The sequence below is a fragment of the Stegodyphus dumicola genome, chromosome 12 (genome assembly GCF_044657685.1).
Source record: "Stegodyphus dumicola isolate Sdum_Otavi_A_Nest chromosome 12, ASM4465768v1".
Taxonomy (NCBI): domain Eukaryota; kingdom Metazoa; phylum Arthropoda; class Arachnida; order Araneae; family Eresidae; genus Stegodyphus; species Stegodyphus dumicola.
The window spans coordinates 15049987-15070655 of NC_140779.1; the positions used below are offsets into that span (position 1 = coordinate 15049987).

At 33.2% G+C, this 20669-nt stretch overlaps 1 protein-coding gene across 3 annotated transcripts in view; it reads right to left on the bottom strand.

Moving 5' to 3' along the window:
- The window catches only part of LOC118184064 (solute carrier organic anion transporter family member 4A1-like), a 128879-nt gene that overhangs the window by 92161 nt on the left and 16049 nt on the right, over positions 1–20669 (bottom strand). The window contains exon 2 of one of the 3 annotated variants that reach the window (XM_035353699.2): positions 17543–17603. The exons of 1 other annotated variant lie outside the window; for it this stretch is intronic. The gene's annotated coding sequence lies outside the window, so the exon portion shown is untranslated. Of the gene's footprint in view, positions 1–6080; positions 6381–17542; positions 17604–20669 lie in introns of those variants that run through there. One more of the 3 variants, XM_035353700.2, reaches the window with a different exon arrangement.

Sequence of the window (20669 nt, forward strand, 5' to 3'; positions counted from 1 at the left end):
CAATTAGAATTGGAGTTTCTACGCAAAAACAAAGAATTTGGCCTGCGGCCAGGAGGACAGAGTTTTCGGTACGCAAAATCGAATGTTTACTTACGATCGCACTCGGCAAAAAGACCCTGAAGTTGGTGCGCAAACTGATTTAATTCTCAGTTCTACTAAGAGTTTCAAATTAAATAAATGGCAGCCTCGTTAGATTTAATATCCCTTAAACTTTTAAATTGTTAATAGTTCTATAACTATTGCATGCAGATTAGCTAAAGGTATAAAAACTTTAACCGAAACATAGGAACAACGTAATTCAAACACTAAAAGTTAAAACGTAATTCAAACATTAAAAGCAGAAAAAGGACAATTTACCAACATATAAGAATAAAAAAAACTGAGCTCACCGAGCTGGGTTAAAAGCGTGGGATTTATATATATAATGTGTGTGTCTGTGTGCGTTTGATGCGGCCGATTGCAAATAAAAAACGAGGTGCAGAACCACATGCTATGGAGGTCCCATATACAAAATTTCAAGTTTCTAAGGCTACTCGTTTCTAAGTTAGAGGAGATACATACGTACATACGTACAGACGTCACAAAAAAAAAAAAAAAAAAAAAAAAAAAAAAAAAAAAAAAAAACTCTTCGGAATCCATTTTAAAACCTTTTCGCCACCCATTTTTGGAAAAAAGAGTCCTTTATTCTGTCCACACGTACAGATGTCACGCAAAAACATCGTTCAAATGCATTCGAGAACTGTCAAAATGGATATTTACGTTGAAATATGATACCCGAAATTTTTCGTGATTACAATACTTCCTTTACTTTGTACAAGGAAGTAAAAAGTGTTCGGGTTTCAACAAACAATTTTATCGTTCCTTTATATTTTAGAGCAACGCTTTGATTTAAAATCTTATTCCAGCGTTGGACCTTAATGTAAATTCTTCCCGTCTTGGGTTTTTTTTTTTTTTTTTTTTTTTTTTTTATTAATTATTACAAAACAAACATAAAACTAAATGTTTACAAACATACAAACATAAAACTAAAAAATTATATTATATATTATTACAAACATAAAACTAAAAAATTACGTTTTTCATTCAATACAGTCAGAATTATGAAAAAGTGATTTATTTACTCTTCAGCACAAAACACATCGCATAGTTAAAATTAAAATTTAATATACTATCCAGTCTAAATTTAGATAATATTCACTAATTTAATTAGTTGGAACACAAATTTGCTGCCATATTTCATAAAAAAAATTTTATAACACAATTCCTTGCTTTATCATTCATTAAACTAAGTAAATGGAAGAAAATTCAAAAATTTATTAAATTCGGAAATTTAATTCACGTAAAACTTCTAACACAGAAAGTCTTAACTTAAACATAGAGTTCTAAGATGTAGTAAATAATAATACAAACATTACGTAACATAAATATCAAATAACATATATTTTCAGAAAAATATCACTTATTAAGTGTATTCTGAAGTACCTTATTAAGGAGTATTAGTATCTTATTAAGCTAAAATTTAAATTTTATTTTCAAGTTCTTTCATTTATCTAAAAATCTACATTGCTACAAAAACGTAAATACTCACAAAATACAAAGTATTATCCGGATACTACAGACCAAGTAAAAGGTAAATGGCAGCTTCCTCCTTCAAGAAGGGAAAACGAAGAATTGTGAATCAAGTTACGTTATTTTGACAGCCAAATATTATTTTCATGTGGTTTCAGCTATTTACTGCCCGCAGATTCAAGTAATCGAACGTAAAATGTTCTGTTTGTCGTTACCTGACTGCGCCATTTAGCTTTATCAATGGTATTTACTTTGTTGGCATGGGCACGGCAAACAAAAAAGAAAAGTACTCTTGAGAGTATTTCCTTTCTTCATTCATTCCTGTTTGTTTATTTTCCTTCAATAGCATGACTGTCGGCAGATCGTATTCCTCACCTGTCGTTCAGATAATTTTCCGTCATAAAATGAGTCACGGGAAGCCTTCTCCATCAGGAACAGTGGTGGGTTTTCCACCAACAACCGTCTGCGTTCGTGTACGAAATACATGACTGTTCGATTGCAAAATTGCATTCTTTCATTCTTTTTAATTAAGGGGACTCATACACCTTAAAAACCGTAAGATATTCGAATATGTGACTGTTGCAAGAATTTAGATAACTTATTTATTTTAAATACAATTACTTCCAACCTTTTACAGCTGACTGCATAATATAGCTGCTTTCTGAAACAGTAATCAGAAAGTTTGTGTTGCCACAAATATTTTTATAATTTAATCCGCTTTGAGACAGCAGTTTTCGTCGTGTTTCCACCTTGCGCGCACAGTTTAAAACATTCTGTTGCATAACTTAATCCCATATTTAATGTATAGCTTTTATAACTACTGGTGAACCAAAAATTCTAAGAATTTCATGTTAAATTTTTATTTTATTGGAGTTGAGTTTATAAAATGTATTTTATTTAAAAAAATCTCTAATGTTTTTGTCCATAAAATTTTTTAATAATTAAATATTCATCAGATTTTTGGTTCAATTAGAAAATAGTGCCCATATAAAAAATTCCATTAAATTTCAAGTATGTAACATTAGCCATTTTTGATATATCATGCGCGGAGGGTGGAAACATGATGAAAATTTTGTCACAAAGCGAATTAAATTACAAAAATATTTGTGGCAACACAAACTTTCTGGTTACTAGTTTCCAAAGCAGCTATATTATGAAGTCAGCTGTAAAGCGTTGGAAGTAATTGCTTTTAAAATAAATAAAATATTCCAATTCTTGCAACAGTCACATATTCGAAGATCATAAAGGGTTTAAGATGTATGAGACCCCTTAATGAAACGATTTAATTGATTACAGGACGGAATATAGTAATGAAGAGAAAGACTACTACAGTAAAAAATAAATGAACAACCTAATAACTTAAGCGAAAAAGTTTAAGTTCTTAACTAAATTCCCGTGTTGCTTCAGTGAGACCGTGTTTAAAAGAGAAAGCTTCTGTACTTGCTGTTTTCCAGGGACCATTTTGACTAAAGTAGCTTTTTTATTACACCCCCTTCCTCAGAATATACCCTCAGAAAAACTTAATGCTTCCTGTTAAGATTCCTTGCACAATCATTAGAATACCCCACTATTGTCCTTCAAACACAAACATTCTCCACTTCTACGAATGTCATTCTGCATATTTTATTAGTCGATAACAATTGTATCAAAGCAGATCTTTTAATTAATATAGTCTATAATTACTTGCTTCAGCAACTGTTTCAGACGCCCTTAATAACTGTTGCAACAGTCGATTTGTTCACGCACGTGCGCTATCAGTGTGTCAGAAGTCTATTTTCTTCATCTCTAATTGCTTTCACCAAAGATTTGATGACAACACTTTGTAAAGTTTATCCTAAGTTTTTAACAGTTAATTTTAAGTTAAAGTCACTTTCCTATCCATTCTTAATTTCAGCTTACAATTTCCTGACAGAATATGTTTTCAGAATCGCGGTTAAATACAAATGAAGGAAGTGCAAGTATTTGAAGTTGAAATTATACTGACTTCGTTAGAGAGCCAGAGATTTTGAACAGCACGCGTTCGTCTTTTGGCTATACTCTCTCTCTCTCTAAAGCTATTTCTACGATCGGCCGTATTTCAGGCCCTTCATAGCTTCGCCGTTTAGTTAGCGTTAAGAGGCCAACTCTTGTAGAATTTTGATAACTTCGGCTATATCTCTTTAGTTAAGTTTCATTCTTAGTATTCCTGAATTCAAGCACAAGTGGAGGCTTTGCTGTAAACTCCAAGAAGGAGTCAATTGTTAAATTTATTTTGAATAATAAAAGGTAATTAACCTTTCGTAAGTTTACGTTTCTATCTTTCTGAACTAAGCGATTATTCGCTTGCCAGGTCTTAAGGTTCCACATATTTCGCTGTAAGTTATAGGTAGGGACATTACAAGTTCTTGATTAAAATTAACCAGTTACTATAATTTTGATCTTTAGTTGTAGAGACATTAAGTTTTTTCGATGCAGGAGATGTGAAAAATCTTTAGTGGTCTCGTCGGGACTCGAACCTTGGACCTCTCGAATACGCGTAGAATATGCTTCCAATTACACCCCGAAAGTATGCGGAAAGGAGGGAGAAAATACTTTGTGTACTCCCCCTTTCAAACGGTGGCTGTGGGTTAGGTGACCCAATCGCCAAATTCTGATGGTTACTAATTATCGTCCACCACGTTTTTAGTTGGGGCGCCATTTGTAGAGTCATCAAGATTTTCTGAAACAGGACGTGAAAAATGTGCAATGACCTAGCCGGGACTCGAACCAGAACCTCTCGAATACGTGCCGAGTGTGCTACCGTTACACCACGAAGGTGTGCTGAAAGGTGGGAGAAAACTTATTCTTTCTGCATTCCTCACCAGAATGCAAATTAGCTCTAAGTCAATTTAAGCTGAGAGTTTGGGATCTTGAGAGAGATACAGAGTTCCCGATTTTCCCGTAGCGTTGTTAGAATATACTAGCTCTTGCTAATTGTAATCATTTGCATACTATCCCAGCCGATACTTTAAACTTAAGTGCCTATAAGTTATTTAACTCAATTTGAAGCAGATTTTTAATTAGCATCGCAACAAGTCATGGTTATTTGTAGCACAACAAGCCGTGTGCTATTTTGTTAAGGCTCAGTTTAACAAAAAGTTGTTAAGTCTTTGCAGATCATTGTAATGCAATTTTAGGCATAACAAATAACCCGCTACTAGTCTAGTAAGATTGTAGGACTAAAGTTCCAGTATCAGACCAAGTATACATAACTTCAAGACATCATGAAAACTAATAATAAAAGATTGACTGTGATTTACATTGCTCGCGGCATGCAAATCTTTTTTTCATTCGGTGTCATACCTATTAAAATGTCTGCACTAAGTCGCTATATAAGCACTAAATATTGTAATAGCATCCATACCTGTCGCACTTGATTTAATTGATTAATTAAAATACACTGGATAAGATGAACATGAAATTACTACGAGATTTAAGTCTCTGTATACTATGCTTTCTTAAGTAAAGTTACTTTAATATGATAATTCATGGAAAAAATTGATCTTTTCACGTAAATAAATTTCAGAAAAAATGGATGGATGCTTTCATTATTAATATCTAAGCTGACTCAATTTTTGCCACTGTTAAATTTTTAATTAATGAAAAAATATGTATTCGAAAGTTCGGAAATATAAATACACTCAAATTATGCAATATCATCACCAATAAAACCACTGATACTATTCATAATATACATAATTATTACGGGATACATGGCAGAAAGGCTACAAAATTTTCGTATAGCACAAAAGCGATTTTTTTTTTATTACATGTATGTAGTAAAATTAAAAATCATTGGAAAGTTTTGTTAGTGATTAAAAAAACTGAAGTTTACGTAAAATATCAGAATTAAATTTTAGGTCTCATAGAATTTTTTTAAAAAAATTTTACCAGCCTTTTTGAGAAAATAAAATGTAAAAAAATATAGATGATTAAAGCGGGGAAATAATTAGTGTACGACATTAAAATGCCGTTGAAAAAAATCCTCTGCATCTTTTTCTTTATTCATGTTTGGTAAAAAAAGAAAAAAAAAAAATGTAAAATACCAGCTAATCCCTAGAAATTCTGAATTCAAAAATTTTCTTTCCAGTCTTTTTAAAATTAGTAGAATGCTCGTGGAATTCTTTTTTAATGCTTTTGAATTCTTAAATAATTTTCGTAAGAAAAACGGGAAAAGTGCATTACCTCTATTATTTCTCAAATTACCCACGCATTCATGAAGGCGTGCTGCCCATATACCTATTTAATAACTTTTCTTGTTTATACATATATAATTTAAATCCCTAATACTAATTTACAAATACCGTAATTTATTGCTGAAAAACTTTATTCGACGGGGTTTTCAAGATTTTTGGTCATCGGTTCAAGCGCATTTAAATTCGAACCTACTTCAGGAGAAAGAAAAAATTTAAAAAAAAATATTTAATTAGAATTATATTCGAATTACCTTTAATTCCATTATTTCCTCATAAAATGGTAGATAAAAAACTTACTTTGGTCCTCTTAACCAGATATTATTTCTTTGATTCTTCAGGTGTTCCAAGGCATATTGTTTATGGAACAAAGCTTCACCTATTCTTAATTACGCGAGTTCCTTAAGACGCCAGAATTTAGTGTAATGAATGCAAGAAAATTGCTTTACGTTCAGATACAATATTCTTTCTTTTTCACTAGAATGATCGTCTGGCCATCACATTTTCACCTCCGCTTGCCAACTTGACACGAGATAGAAATGAACGAGGGGAAAGCCGGCTCGTCCGCTCTGACAGAAAGTAACTTCCCTAATTCAGCATTCCCTCCCTCGTTGCGAAAAGGTAAAACAAAATACAACGAGCGTGAACTCCGAGAGAAATTGCGACGTCACAGTGACGTCGACCGGTACAGGTACACCTATCTTTTAAAGAACGCGGCGCCACCAGTATGTTTGCCACCGGAATCACCTCTGATTTGCCACTTGTCACATTATGCCAGCTGCACTGACAGGGAAAAATTACAGAAAGCAGAACGACAGAAATGACTTTAAAACTGCAATGAAATTCTGCCAAAGGGGGAAATTTCCAGAGAAATTACCTTGCTAGAAATTTAAATTTAAAATATTTATGACGAACGTACGTACGTACATACGTTCGTACAGACGCCACGAAAAATTCTCTTCAGAATTAATTTTAAAGCAGTTTTATAATTTTTTTGAAGGAAAAGAGTATTTTATTCTGTCCTTACGTACAGATATCACGCAAAAACATCGTTAAATTGCATTCGATAGCGGTCAAAATGTATATTTTCGTTGAAATATGCTGCCTGAAACTTTTCGCGATTACAATACTTCCTTTTTACTTCGTACAAGGAAGTAAAAGGAAAATAAATAAATAAATAAATAAAAATTCTTTTAGTGCGGCTAAGCCAATAATGGGAAAAATGTCTATTTGGCCAACTTCGTTGTGAGTGAACAATTTGCAGCTTGTTTTTTTAAAGCAAATAAAAATGAACAAATAAAATAAAATAATAAAATAAAAAGATGCTATTTGCTCTTCCGCATCATTGTATAAAATGCTGTGCAAAGACTGGAATCACTGTAAGCAGGTATTTGGATTCCAACAGGCAAGAAAAGATGGTTTCTAACTCCCACCAATATTGTAGATTCCGATTTTGAAAATAACGAATATGGTGAACGCCAAAGTAATCTATTAACATACCAAAATCCATCTATATCTGCAGAACATCTTTCAACAGACAAACATTACAAAGACATCTTTCAACAGAAATTGTGCTTGAATAAGTTCTGTAAAGCAACCGAACAACGAATCACCATACTGCTGTAATTATTCAGACATGCCTTAATTTCATATTACAGAAGATTTAGGATATATGGTAGAACAGTATGAGATACGTGTTAATCCATTTATATGGATTATACTGATAGAAGTGTTACAGCAGGCATATGCGTAGAAACATTAAAAAAATGTGTGGAATCTTTTAGTGGTGTTGGTGAGCCATACATAACTTATAATACTAGCCCTACCTAATTACTAATACATTAATTTAACTTAGCTAACATTAGTTTTCTTAAATAATAGTACATTAATTCACAGAAGATGAACCAAAATATTTTTAAGTATGTAGCTAGATGTACAGTAAGACCCCGCTTAACGCTGTTTCGTTTAGCGCTGTTTCGGTTTAGCGCTCTTTTATTTCAACCCGGGGATTCCACGAAATCGCTCGCAGCATACGGGGATTCCCCGAAATGTTATGCAGCGATAGGTTTCAAATACATATCCGAAAGAGTGTACTTGTATTTCTTGTTTGGTGCGGTATTGTACAGACATATTTTGAAGGGGTAAATGTGGAAGATGTCGAAGAAATAATTCAAGAAGCAGCGGCTAGTCTTTCTAATGATGAGCTCAAGTAATTAACTGAACAAGAAGAAAACAAAAATGTTGACAGCAGTGATTCAGAAAAAGAGCAAAAAGAACTTTCGATGGGGTTTGTAAAAAGGAGTTTGTCTACCATAACTGAAATAATGGATCAATTCATTGAAAATGATCCGAATTTTGACAGGAGCTCAAAAGTAAGGCGTGGTGTTAGAGATGCTCTATCCGTTTATGAAGAACTTTTAAGAGAACAACGCAAAAGAAAAAGACAAACAACATTAGATGCTTTTGTCACAAAAAGGCAGAACACTGAAAACGCGGAAGGCTAACTAAATATGACTGACTTAGAATTTTATTTATTTTTTTTTTTTAAGAATATTCGGTTTGTTATTTATATTTTGTTTTTATTTTTGCAAGAAATAATAATGTGGTATCAATTTGGGCTTTAAGAAATAAATGTTTGGTTTTATTTTTATTAAAGAAACATACTTTTTAAATTTAATAGCTAACCAATTTCCTAGCCATCTTCCCCTAACCCCAATATTTACATGTAAAGATAGCCTCGTTTAGCGCTGTTTCGCATTACGCTCTACTTTGATGGAACGTATCCCCCGCGTTAAGCGGGGTCTTACTGTACTTAGTAAAAAGCTAAATCAAAATAACTTTTTATGCAAAAAGGAATAAAACTATAAAATGCACGGTAATTTGACACCCCTGCCCACTTAGCTGCAGATGAGAATTGTGACATATATTCAGGATTCCACTTCTTGGGAGAAAAAGATTTTACGCGGAAAACTGTATTATTTTCGTTCGTATGCAACGTACATTTTAAGCAGCTTTTTTTTTTTTTTTTTTTTTTTGTGTGTGTGTGTATACTTCCTTGTATGAAGTAAAGGAAGTCTTGTAATCACGAAAAATTCCGGGTATAGTAATTGAACGAAAATACCAAATTTGACCACTTTTGAATGCAATTTAACCATGTTTTTGCCTGACATCTGTACGTAAGGACAGAATAAAAGACTGTGTTTCGTGAAACGTATTATAAAATTGATTTAAAATGAATTCAGAAGAGACCTTTTTTGTGACGGATGTATTTCGAGGCATAACTCAAGAACGAGGAGTTTCAAAACGTTGAGATTTTGTATATAGGACTGCTATAACATGTAGATGTGTACCTCCCTTTTTGGTTGCAATCGGTCGCACCTAAAGTATGCCTATTGAAAACGCTTGTACAATATTTTTTGGGAAAACTTCCCGACGCACCACAAAATCAATACAGTCTTTTAAAACAGAAAATCGGCGAGATCTGTTGATGACTTCGTATCTGATGACTTACTGACGCACGTTAGTATCTCTCCTTCAGACAGAAAAATAATGGACCATGTTCTTCATCACTTGTATTCGAACACATTTAAAAGAAGGCATAGAATCCTAAAAAATCCTAATATGAGATTGTATAACTGAAACTCTTTACATTTTTCGTCATTATTCCTTCATCCTATCGTAATTTTGTTTCAGGAACAATATTTACAATGAAAGCCACGTACGTATTTCTCCCTTCACCATGTTATTCGAATTACAACATCTTAAAAATTTATATGGACTAAGATAGTTACATCGCAGCGTTGAACATTTCAGTTGGCAACAAAATCATGTAAATGCACTGAGATTTAAGCTTTCACATGTAACAGAATTAAGCATATCTTTGTAAGGGATTTCATGTCAATTAGCCAATTATTATGATTTAAACCTTTACTATAACTCCACCTTTCCGCCAGCCCTCATTAGATAGCAAATTAACTTAAAATATATTTCAGGCGAAGGCTTTAAATATTCTAGATATAGAGCTTGTAGTTTGGTTTCATATATATGTTATAAATCCTCACCACCCGGATTAATATTCATTTTTATTTCAGTTGACAATTCCAGCCACAATTTACTTGGCACTCTAATCGAGCCTATTCAAGAACGTTTACATTTTTGATACTGTTGCGATAGGAAGAGCGTTCAAGCGCCGACAGAAGTAGAAGCAAAAGTGCACAATTATCCAATATGGAAGGCTCACCAAGAGAAGGCTTTGGTTTAGGTTGCTTATTAAGAGAAAGGTTTTACTTCTCGAAATTTTGAGCTCAGGTTCAGAATCAGCTACGTTATGAGCGTTGCACAAGCCGTGTGACATAGGTTGATCAAGAAGTGACGTAGTCCAGAAAAGTTATTATTGCTTTTAGAATGCAAAGAGGAAATACCCAAATTAAAAATGAGGAATTAAGAGGCTATTGGTAAATTAAATTATAAAGCTGATATACATATTTTTTTATCTTACATATATACAAATTTTATCTTGCAATTTTTATCTCACATATATTACAAATATATATATATTTGTTTTTTTGATAACAGAATGACCTTTGTGACGGAAAGAAAAAAATAACAATTTTAACGGTTGAAAAACTCTGTCAGTAGTAAAAGCTTTCAAATAATTTAGTTTGTGAGATAAACTGACCCATTTCTCTTTCATATACTGATTCTATTTTAGAACAGTTTCTTATGCTACAAGTGACCTTTTTCCTGACTATTGTTTAAGTCTTCTGTTTTTCGTTTTTTATTTATTTTTAATCTTGGTGCTGAACATATTACATAATTTAGTAGTGCCGATGATTTATACATACAGACCATCACATTCACAACAATAATTTAATTCAATAAAAACCAGGTATATTGTAAGAAACTACAGCATTTTGGCCGTGCTCCCGTTTCTCTAAATCTGAGTTGAGGTTGACAGGGTCACGTGGTTTCGTGATTGAATGCGGATGGCTCCGTCTTGCCGAGCAGAACGCAAGCACCGTAACTCGGCAACGGAAATGTCAACACCCTTAGGGGGTCAGGAAACTCATTGTCCGTAAATAATAGATGAGTACCGTTTTGCAAAATTTATCAAAATTCATTTAAAGATTCTTTACTGTTTAACTGTTAGGTATGCGTCAACGTCTTTTGGCGCGACCAATTAAAATGCCATTAAATTATACTGTTAGGCCCGCTTCGTAAGCGCCCCATTTTCTAAATGAAAATTAATTTACTGATTCATGAATAAGAGTATGAAAAATATTCCATAAGATAAATTGAAAGAATAGCTCCAATCGTGTTTGGAAAGGTGAACCGATGGCCATTATTGCAACTAGATAGAATTTTGTTTTGTGATATGATAGCGAACAATTACTTCGAAAATACATTTTTAAAAAATCTGATGTGTACACCACATGACTTCCTTGTATTGTAATATTAAATTATACGCATTTTTTCTTGCATTTCATTTAAACTTATTGGATTGAATTAAATCTACTTCGCCGACAGCGCATAAACCACAATAGAATAAATGCATTCTTTAAAATTCACTCTAGTATTCGTTTACCATAGCGACACTCTGGCGCTAGATTCACTTAACAGTATTAATAATTATATAACAGTTAACTTATATAATAATTTTATAACGGAAACTAAGTTAACTGTTATATAATCCAATAATTATATAACAGTTAACTTATATAATAATTTTATAACGGAAACTAAGTTAACTGTTATATAATCCAATAATTATATAACAGTTAACTTATATATTTCGTTCATATTATAACTCATAATGCTCAAAATTTATATCATTTAAAGAATAGAATCATCTAATCTTTGCCACATGTTCTATTCAAATACTGTAATAAAGCTAGAATGATGTATAAAAGAAATTAAGCAAACAAAACAAAAAAGAAACAGTTTTTCACAGACGATTGAGTATTTCTCATTGAATTAATTCAGTTCTCACTTAGCGAGAAGGCAAAAATGCATAAAAACTCAAAATATCTATATTAAAAATTACGAAGTAAATTTCAAACGCTTATTTCCTCGAAAAAACTCCAGAAAGAATTAAGCATGATTTAATTGGCAATAATAAATGAATGCGTTATCTTTGTTGTTGCGAAGCTAAGTTTCTCTAGATTGGCAACAAATCCACTAGTCTCCTGTTTAAAATGTAAACGTCAATGGCTGCCATTAAAAAAAAAAAAGGCTTAGCGGCAATTAAACAACTTTAAAATTGCTGATAATTCTAAATATATTGCACACAGATTTACTAAAGGCATAAAATCCTTAACTTGAAGATAAAAACAACAGAATTCAATCATTTTTAAAGCAAAAAATGTACAATTTACAAACATATAAGAGTAAAGAAACTGAGATCACTGAGCCGGGTAACAGAGTGGATATATATATAAATATATTTATATACGTTTGGTGCGGCCGATTGCAACCAAAATACGAGGTGCACATCTACATGTTATAGCAGTCCTATATACAAAATTTCAACGTTCTGAGGCTACTCGTTTTTGAGTTATGCGAGATACGTACGTACGCACGAACGTACGTACATGTTCGTACAGACGCCACGAAAAATTCTCTTCAGAATTAATTTTAAAGCAGTTTTATAATTTTTTTGAACGAAAAGAGTATTTTATTCTGTCCTTACGTACAGATATCACGCAAAGACATCGTTAAATTGCATTCGATAGCGGTCAAAATGGATATTTTCGTTGAAATATGCTGCCTGAAATTTTTCGGGATTACAATACTTCCTTTTTACTTCGTACAAGGAAATAAAAAGTATTTAATGATTTTAGAGTTAGAAGGGCAATTTCAGTAGAATTTTTAGCCTTATATAATTACGCGAGATAAATTTAAAAGAATAATTTCTTCATTTTATGCAGTTTTCCTTGACTGCAATGCCCTTAGATAACTAAGTCGAATTCTCTCAAAGAAGAAAAATGAAAAATTTGTTGCAGTCCTAAAACCATTTCACAATGGCACTTTTCACGACAATATCGTCGCTGTATAAGGTATTTTCTCCCTCCTTTCTGCATGACTTCGTGGTATAACGGTGAGTACACTCGGCGCATATTCGAGAGATCCAGGTTCGAATTCATAAGAAGGCATTGCTCACTTTTCGCATCTCTTGCTTCATCTGACGGAAGTCGCACTAAGAAAAGTTACTAGAGTGGGCGCGTGGGGTATCACATACCCCAATATTTAAAATACGATAAAAATAGTTTTATTTAGTTTTAAAGCTGTTTTCCTTATTCTCGTGTATTATAAATACGTGAATAATAATTGGGTTTAAAAAAATTAATTTCCAAAATAATCTTAGAGTTAAATTTAAGATAAATGAAAATAATAAAAAAATAAACATCATGCCTCTAAGTTTCATTGCATCTTTAATACATAATGCTTATTTTATTTCTTCACACTTTGAACAAAATGCATTCATGTGTTCTTGGCACAGAATGTTTTCACATTTTAAACATTGCATTCACGTTCTTCTGTCCTTGGCGCGAGGGCAATTTATGACATCTTTCATACTTAGTTGTTTCGAATTTCATGTATTCGTTTCAATTCTTCGTCAAAACTTCTGCTTTTGTTTTGCATGCAGTACGTCAGTTTCTTGATAAAGTATTAATCTCTGATCTTTGTTCAATACTTTTTTTCATTAATTGTAATGCTAAGTCCTTTGAAAACAGACTTTTGTTTCTGTTTGGTGGATTAACAGTTGATTGTAATTTAATTCAAGCATTGATTACAGCAACATTCAATGCAGGAAAGAAAATTACCATTGGCAACCTCCTTGTTATTCTGGCAATTGAATAATTGGCTGACATTTCATCCCCCATATCCACTGCTCCTTTAGTCATATTATAAAAACATATAATACCTGACGTTGTATTTTCTCCAATAGTATCATCTATAGTATGATCGTTATATAATGTTGAAAGCATAAGAACAGTTTTTCCTTTTTTAGGAACATCAGGACTTAATGTTTTATCTTTTTCGAAACCAAAACAGTGTAGAAAATATTCCTAGTTTCATCTTCAGTTTCCGAAATCCAATCTTCATCGCTTTCAAATATTTCTAATAAATCTCACAGGCGTTGCATCTCCAGCTCATAGGGAGTCATTCTTTTTACCATAATGCGGTTAGAAATTTTTAAGAATTTAATGTCAAGTACTTTAAAATCACTTGCGAGTAAAATATTTACTGTTACACTCTAGAAATAAATTTCTGAAGTAAATATTCGGTCAGAAAAACACTTACGCGGACAGGCGCGTGGGGTGTGTCATACCCCAGTTCCAACAAAATACCGATAAATCTGTTTCTGAAACGCACAGGCAAAGAAAAAGCGGTTCTGAAAGTCAACCACAACTAGAAACTCAGCTACTGAATGAAGCACAGAATTTCAGTTTCACAAGTTAGGAATATTCCACTTTTATGTAGGGGTGGGGTGTGATACACCCCACGCGCTTTCCCGCGGGTTAAAAAAATCCTAATGACTACAGATGCAATTATGAATTACGGAAGTACTACACTTCGTTCCTCCCTTGAGAATACGGTGAGCGGGTGAGAAACTTAAATTGACATTGTGGTACAGCAGTCGGAGAAGCTTGAACTCTCTGTGCGACGTTCACCTGCAACCGAACGGTAAACTCGTAGTTCGGTCCGAGATTCGCATCCTTGAACTAACTGGCTGCATAGGCGTTTTCGTGGTTTTTCCCGTGTGCAACATGTATATGAGGCAGGATCCCTTAGAAAGTTCTCCACGAAAGTATCCCTCCTTTTAGGCAGATAGCTCACGAGTGCTGTGCTGTAATCAAAGCAAACCTTCTGTGCGGCTATTAAGTAAAAGCAGCACTTTTCTGCTGAATTTTGACGGATGTTAATCGTTATGGCCTGTCAAAATTAGATCAATTAGTTGGCATAAGTATCTATTTAAAGCGATTTTACTTGGCAAAACGTCACTGAATAAAGGCATGCGCAGAAATGACATCCAGAAACTCTCCAGCAGACATAACTATTCTGAACTTGAGGAGTGGAAGATCCATAATGTTTTTACGGCATTATATTTCGTTTCGCTTCCGGCTCACAACTGCGAATTTAACATGTCTCATCTACTGTTACTAACCATGAATAAAAAACAATTTTCTTTCTGAAGATGACGACGATGTAATCATATATGTACTGGGAAAGAAGAAAGATATTGGGGCGAAGGAAGAGGATGAAGCTGATAATCAGAGCAAGAAAGTTAGGTAGAAGGATGCAGAGTCATTAAGCTTTTTGATGCTGGAGAATTTCATGTATCATATTTGAACGAAAATAGCTATGTTGACCGCTCTCGAATCCCTTTGAAGGATTTTTTTTTTTTTTTTTTTTTGCATGAAATCTATACGTACGGACAGGATAAAGTGCTCTCCTTTCCAAAACGCATTATAAAATGGATTAAGAAGAAATGTCAGATATGTAAGTACTGACATAACTCAGAAACGAGTGTCTTTAGGAAATTGAAATTTGGTATATGAGACTACTGTAACACCTAATTGTGCATCTCCTTTTTTTATTACAAACGGAAGCACCAATAACATATATATACACATATAAAATCACCCCTTTTACCCGACTCAAAACTCGTTACCAGGCTTTTATTTTCACAATCGTTGGTCATAAGCATATACTTTCAACCACAGAAGTATTTTAAATGCGAAAATATTCATGTTTTGGCAATGTCAAATTAAAACATAATAATAACAATTTTCGGTAAGAAGCATAATCTATTATTTAATATGGTTTTCCGGTTCCTGCACTTAGATTTGGGAAAGTTTTATATTGGTTATGAAAAATAAAATTAGAATAGGTTTGATTCCCGTAGGACAAAAATTGACCGGAATATTTGATTTCGAAATTCGCAATTTTTGATGTCATTTTCAACTTGCCTTTAGGAATCGATTAATGAAGTTATAACAAACTGAGTAAATAAGTTTAAATAAAGCGCAGCAAAAATTGCGTTTAATTTAATAGGCCATAAAAGGAAGCTGTGTGGCGTTCACATCAGATTTTTTAATATATCGAATTCTCCTTGTTAAAGGGATGCGTAAGAGCTTTTGTATATGGGAACAGCGAATTCAGTTGGTGCACCAACGTCAGTGTCTTTTTGCCCAGTGGGACAAAAAGTTAACTTTAAATTTTTGTTCGCGGGGAATTTTGTATTCCCACCCCTTGGTCGAATTGCTTGTTTTTGAGTAGAAATTCTGATTTGAATTGTAAAAATTATTTTTTTTAACTGTTTTCAACTGTATTTTGTGTTAGCTTTTTCTGTATTTTACAGTTTTTAACGAAAATGTTTTGAGTTTTTAATGTATAATTAATTGCCTTGGCGCGAAGTGAGAACTGAATTAATTGAATGAGAAATATATCTCTAGTGAAATTCTAGGAAATAAAATTAAATTGAGTGCAGCAAAAAATATGTACAGTTTAATAGGCCGTTCAAGGAAGTCATGATATGTCTATATCAGATATTTTTAGTTTGTAAGTATAACTGAAGTGAAAATTAATTAGTTTATTCATTAATTTTTAGATCTGTATATTATTTGTCTTTCTTAACGAATAAAACATAATGAAAGTTCACAGGCTAGGAATACTCGGGTGTTCTTGAGAAGCCTAAAAAAATCGAAAAGTTTTTCAATTTTAAAACAAAACGTTCCTAATTAAAAGAAAGACTTAAAGCCCTGTGAAAATTCAAGAACTGTACCAGTTGATGCTTTGTTTGTATGTCTGTTTCAACAACAGTTTCACATTTAGCCGAGATTAATTGTGTTTATTTTTTGGTGGGGAGGGTGGGGTGGAGAAGAGAAGTAATTCGATTTACAGCAATGCTAAATGTGATTTTCCATTTAGATGCTCGTTATTAAATTGCTGTTTTGATTGCACCGCTATAAAAACACTAAGTGAAACTGGGCTGTTATGCCAAATAAACAAATGAGATTTTTTAATAAATAATCGAGCAATTATCGTGTTTACGTACGCTTCATCGTTAAAATTGGCACTCTGAAAAGAAAATAAGCCATAAACTTTATGATTATTAAAATAGGAGATAACATAAGGTTACGTGAATAAAATTTGAAAAACAGGACAATGATACATAATTTTCAATCGGAAATGCATTTCAAATTTTATTGAGAAGACTTTTCCTCTTCCTAATTCCTAAGGAAAAAAAAATCCCCACATTCAAATCACAGGTTGAAAATTTCAAATAAAAAAAAAAAAACTAGTGAAAACTGCAAACTTTAGTCTATCACGTAATCGTATTTGAAAGTGAAACGAGTAATGGAAAAAATATGAATCTCAAAAGCTAATTTACGGCAATATTCAGGAATGAAAAAGGAAAAAAGATGAGAAAATAATACATCGAAAAAAAGCAAAGAGTGGAAATTACACGTTTTTAATGACTGAAGGGAAGAATAATGAAAAAAAGAGACACTCCCTAAAATTACAACCCGAAATCATTGCTAAAGAGAAGACTGTTAAAGTGTGGTCTTTAGAAATACATTATTCATAAATGTCATCCTTAGAAAATCGTTAAATAATGAAAACTAGTTCTGAATACGCCACGCGTGTAAATAATAAAAAGTTGACTCATTTTTAGCATGGAAGGAAACTCGTCGAAGAAAGGGGGGAAACTAAACCAGTAACAGCTGCGTATAAGCATAAAACGAGGTACTTACGATCAAGCATTTTCTCTTGGAAAAAGAATCTCCGAGACTTCTTATCTCATTAGCATGCCAGCTAAAATGAAAATGAAATGTTTGTGAATAAAAAATTGCATTTATGCTGGGGATTAATAACAGAGATAATTAAAAGCTACTAATATAGCAAACAAGGTATAACATTTACACTATTCTTACGCAATTTTGACAGTAATTTTAAAGCTAAAAGAGAAATCCTTCAATCAAATAAAAGAGAAACCCTGAATAAATGTGAAAATGTGAAAAACATATCAAATGTGATTCAGCGTTTAGAAGAACTAAAATTCATAAAATTGTAATGCATTGAAAAGCTATAAAGTGCATACCGAAATCTGGAGAATGCCGACTTTCACCGGTGAATGTTAACATTCACCTAGTCACTTGGTGTATGTCCGAAATATTTTCCAAATACTCTTATTTCTGACTTACACCGGTGAATGTCGACATTCACCATGTACTAATGGTGAATGTTGAACATGTAAGAATATTATATTTTCTTCTTCGTCATTCAGTCGCGAAAAAACGCACTTGAGACTTAATAAGAACTTATGAATATAAGAAAACTTAAAACACACAGTACATTCAAAATGAGAAAAGAAAATAATAGAAGTTAAAAACTTACTTAATTATACAGTACGTTCTAAATGATAAAATAAAGTAATAGTAATAAAAAACTTACTAAATTATGTGATTCAAATCTTATTTATTGCAACAACTTAAACTACTCGTATTATGACACTTTATGACCTCTCTTTTCGAGCTACACCAGAGCATATCTGTGGTTGTCGACTTACACCGGTGAGGATCCGAATGTACAAGAATGTAATGCAATAGTCGATCTTTCACCGACGTATTTGGTGAATGTTGACATTCTCCGGTGAAAGTCGACATTCTCCAATTTCGGTCTTTCACGGTAACACATACATAGAAAAGCTGAAACCAATCATCTATTTAATGTGATATTGGTCTTTTATGTGATTACTACGATAATGAACTGATGTTGTAAAATGTTTCACATTGTTTTCATAGTATATTGTTTTAATAACTTAACAACAGACCCTTTAGTCTGCTGAAAGACTTACTGTTATTTTTCATAACGTACTTATATCACTAAATTGGATTAACAGTAAATTTGAGGGCCTAGAATTCCTTCGCAACCTAGAAGTAGACCTAGAATTCCTTCGCTTATTTCGCACGCAATTCTTAGATAATACGGTAAATGTGGTTAGCATTATTTTCTTCAAAGAAAGTTTGCTGTTCCCCAAATGTTCCCTAGGGGATCGACTGGGGGGCAACTCCTGGTTTTCTTTGCTGGGTTCTGTACCAGGACAGATTCGACTAGATTCGATCCGACTTTTTTTTACAAAAATGCTGTATTCGAGCAAAGTACAACTGAAATTCCATTTTTTCAATAATCGAATTATTTATACTATTAAAAAATTTGTGCGCTTCTGGTTATCTGTTTGATGTGACGCCACCTCCTCCGGAAGGGCGGGGAGTTCAGTTTCGAGAAAGGTACCCACCCAGATTCCAAAAATTCGAGGGAAGCCATTTCGACCATTCTCTGCATCGTACGATTTTAATCAGCCGAAATACTAATTAAAAAACTCTGAAAGCGGTAATTTTCGTGCTCATTTTTCCGAGTGGCAACAGTCTCGGGAGTCGCTGGAGATGAAATATTTTATTTCAAAAAGTGTTGCCGCTGCTCGCTTTCAAATCATACAATTTGTTAATCAAAAATTTGTAAGCTTTACAAAATATGAAATAAAAATGCTGAAGTAAGCACGCGATTGCATGTGACGTCATCGTATGCGAAAAGACAGCATTTTAAATAAATAGCTGCTGTTGGCAACTCCTTTCTCCAGGTTTGGATGATTGACACGCTGAGTTATTGCCGTGTTACTTCTTTTACCGATACTGGAAAAAAGTTGTTATATTACATTACATTTAAATCACGACGTCATGCGTATACTTAATAACCTTAGGTGTCAAAAGTTTCTGTGTCCTGGATTGGCAACAAAACACTATTTACGAATTGGTTGTTGCTTGGAAAGAATGAATTGATATTATTCATATTTGCATTTTCTTTTCAGGTGTACATAGAACTTATAAATTTTGTTTGGGCCAGCTAGTTTACATTTATTATTTATTCAAAGAACTGTTTAGAAATTAAAGCAATAGAAAGAGTTCTGAAAAATCACTTTCCTCTGCGTGTCAGCTGACATATCAGCCCCATACTCATAACTCGCCCACGAAATACACGCATCCAGGGGAGATTTAATTGCGCTCATGAATGTTTAACTCAATCGTCCCACAACGGAGAAATGCAAAAGCTCTTCAAATAAATGGTTTGGAAAGTCGGACCGAATCTCAATTGCACCATTTCCTCCGGTACAGCGGTTATCGCCCATTTACCGGCACTTACAGGAGAATTAATTGCAAGAATTTCCCCCCTAACGAGGACACGTAAAATATTGATGCCATCATTTATGTCGCACTAGTGCATCATAAAAGGGGTCCACATTTCATAGCCATGCTCGAGAAAAAAGACTAACAGCGACAATTGTCATCTATTGGTCTCATTTATTTGCTGGGAAACCACATTAAAACAATTTCGCTAGTTTTTCTGAAAACAGTTTTCAAATTAGCATTCGTCTGTCTTTATTATCATCTCCCTCGTGTGCAGTGAAAAGTCATAGGCAGCAAAGTTACAAATACATGATCACAACGTTACAAGCGCAATTATTTTTATGGTTTCTTACGGAGTACATTGCGATATCTTTTAAAAATGTGATAGTACGGAAAGACAGAAAGAAAACTTAAGTTTGTTGACACAATTAACAGTACACTCTTGAGAATGTGTCCTCAAGGAAAATGAAGAAATTACGAAATATAAGTATCGCCAGAAGAAAAAGAACTAAAACGCACGCATTAGATAATCAGTTCAGAATCTGAATGGGATTCACAAGCAACTTATATAGCAGCTTTCTAACCTTTTAGCCCAAAGGGCGTTAGCCCAGAAGCGAGAACATACCTACATACCTACATGCCTACATTTATGCCAGAAACATACCTACATTGCATGCGAGAAACATGTACATTTGCA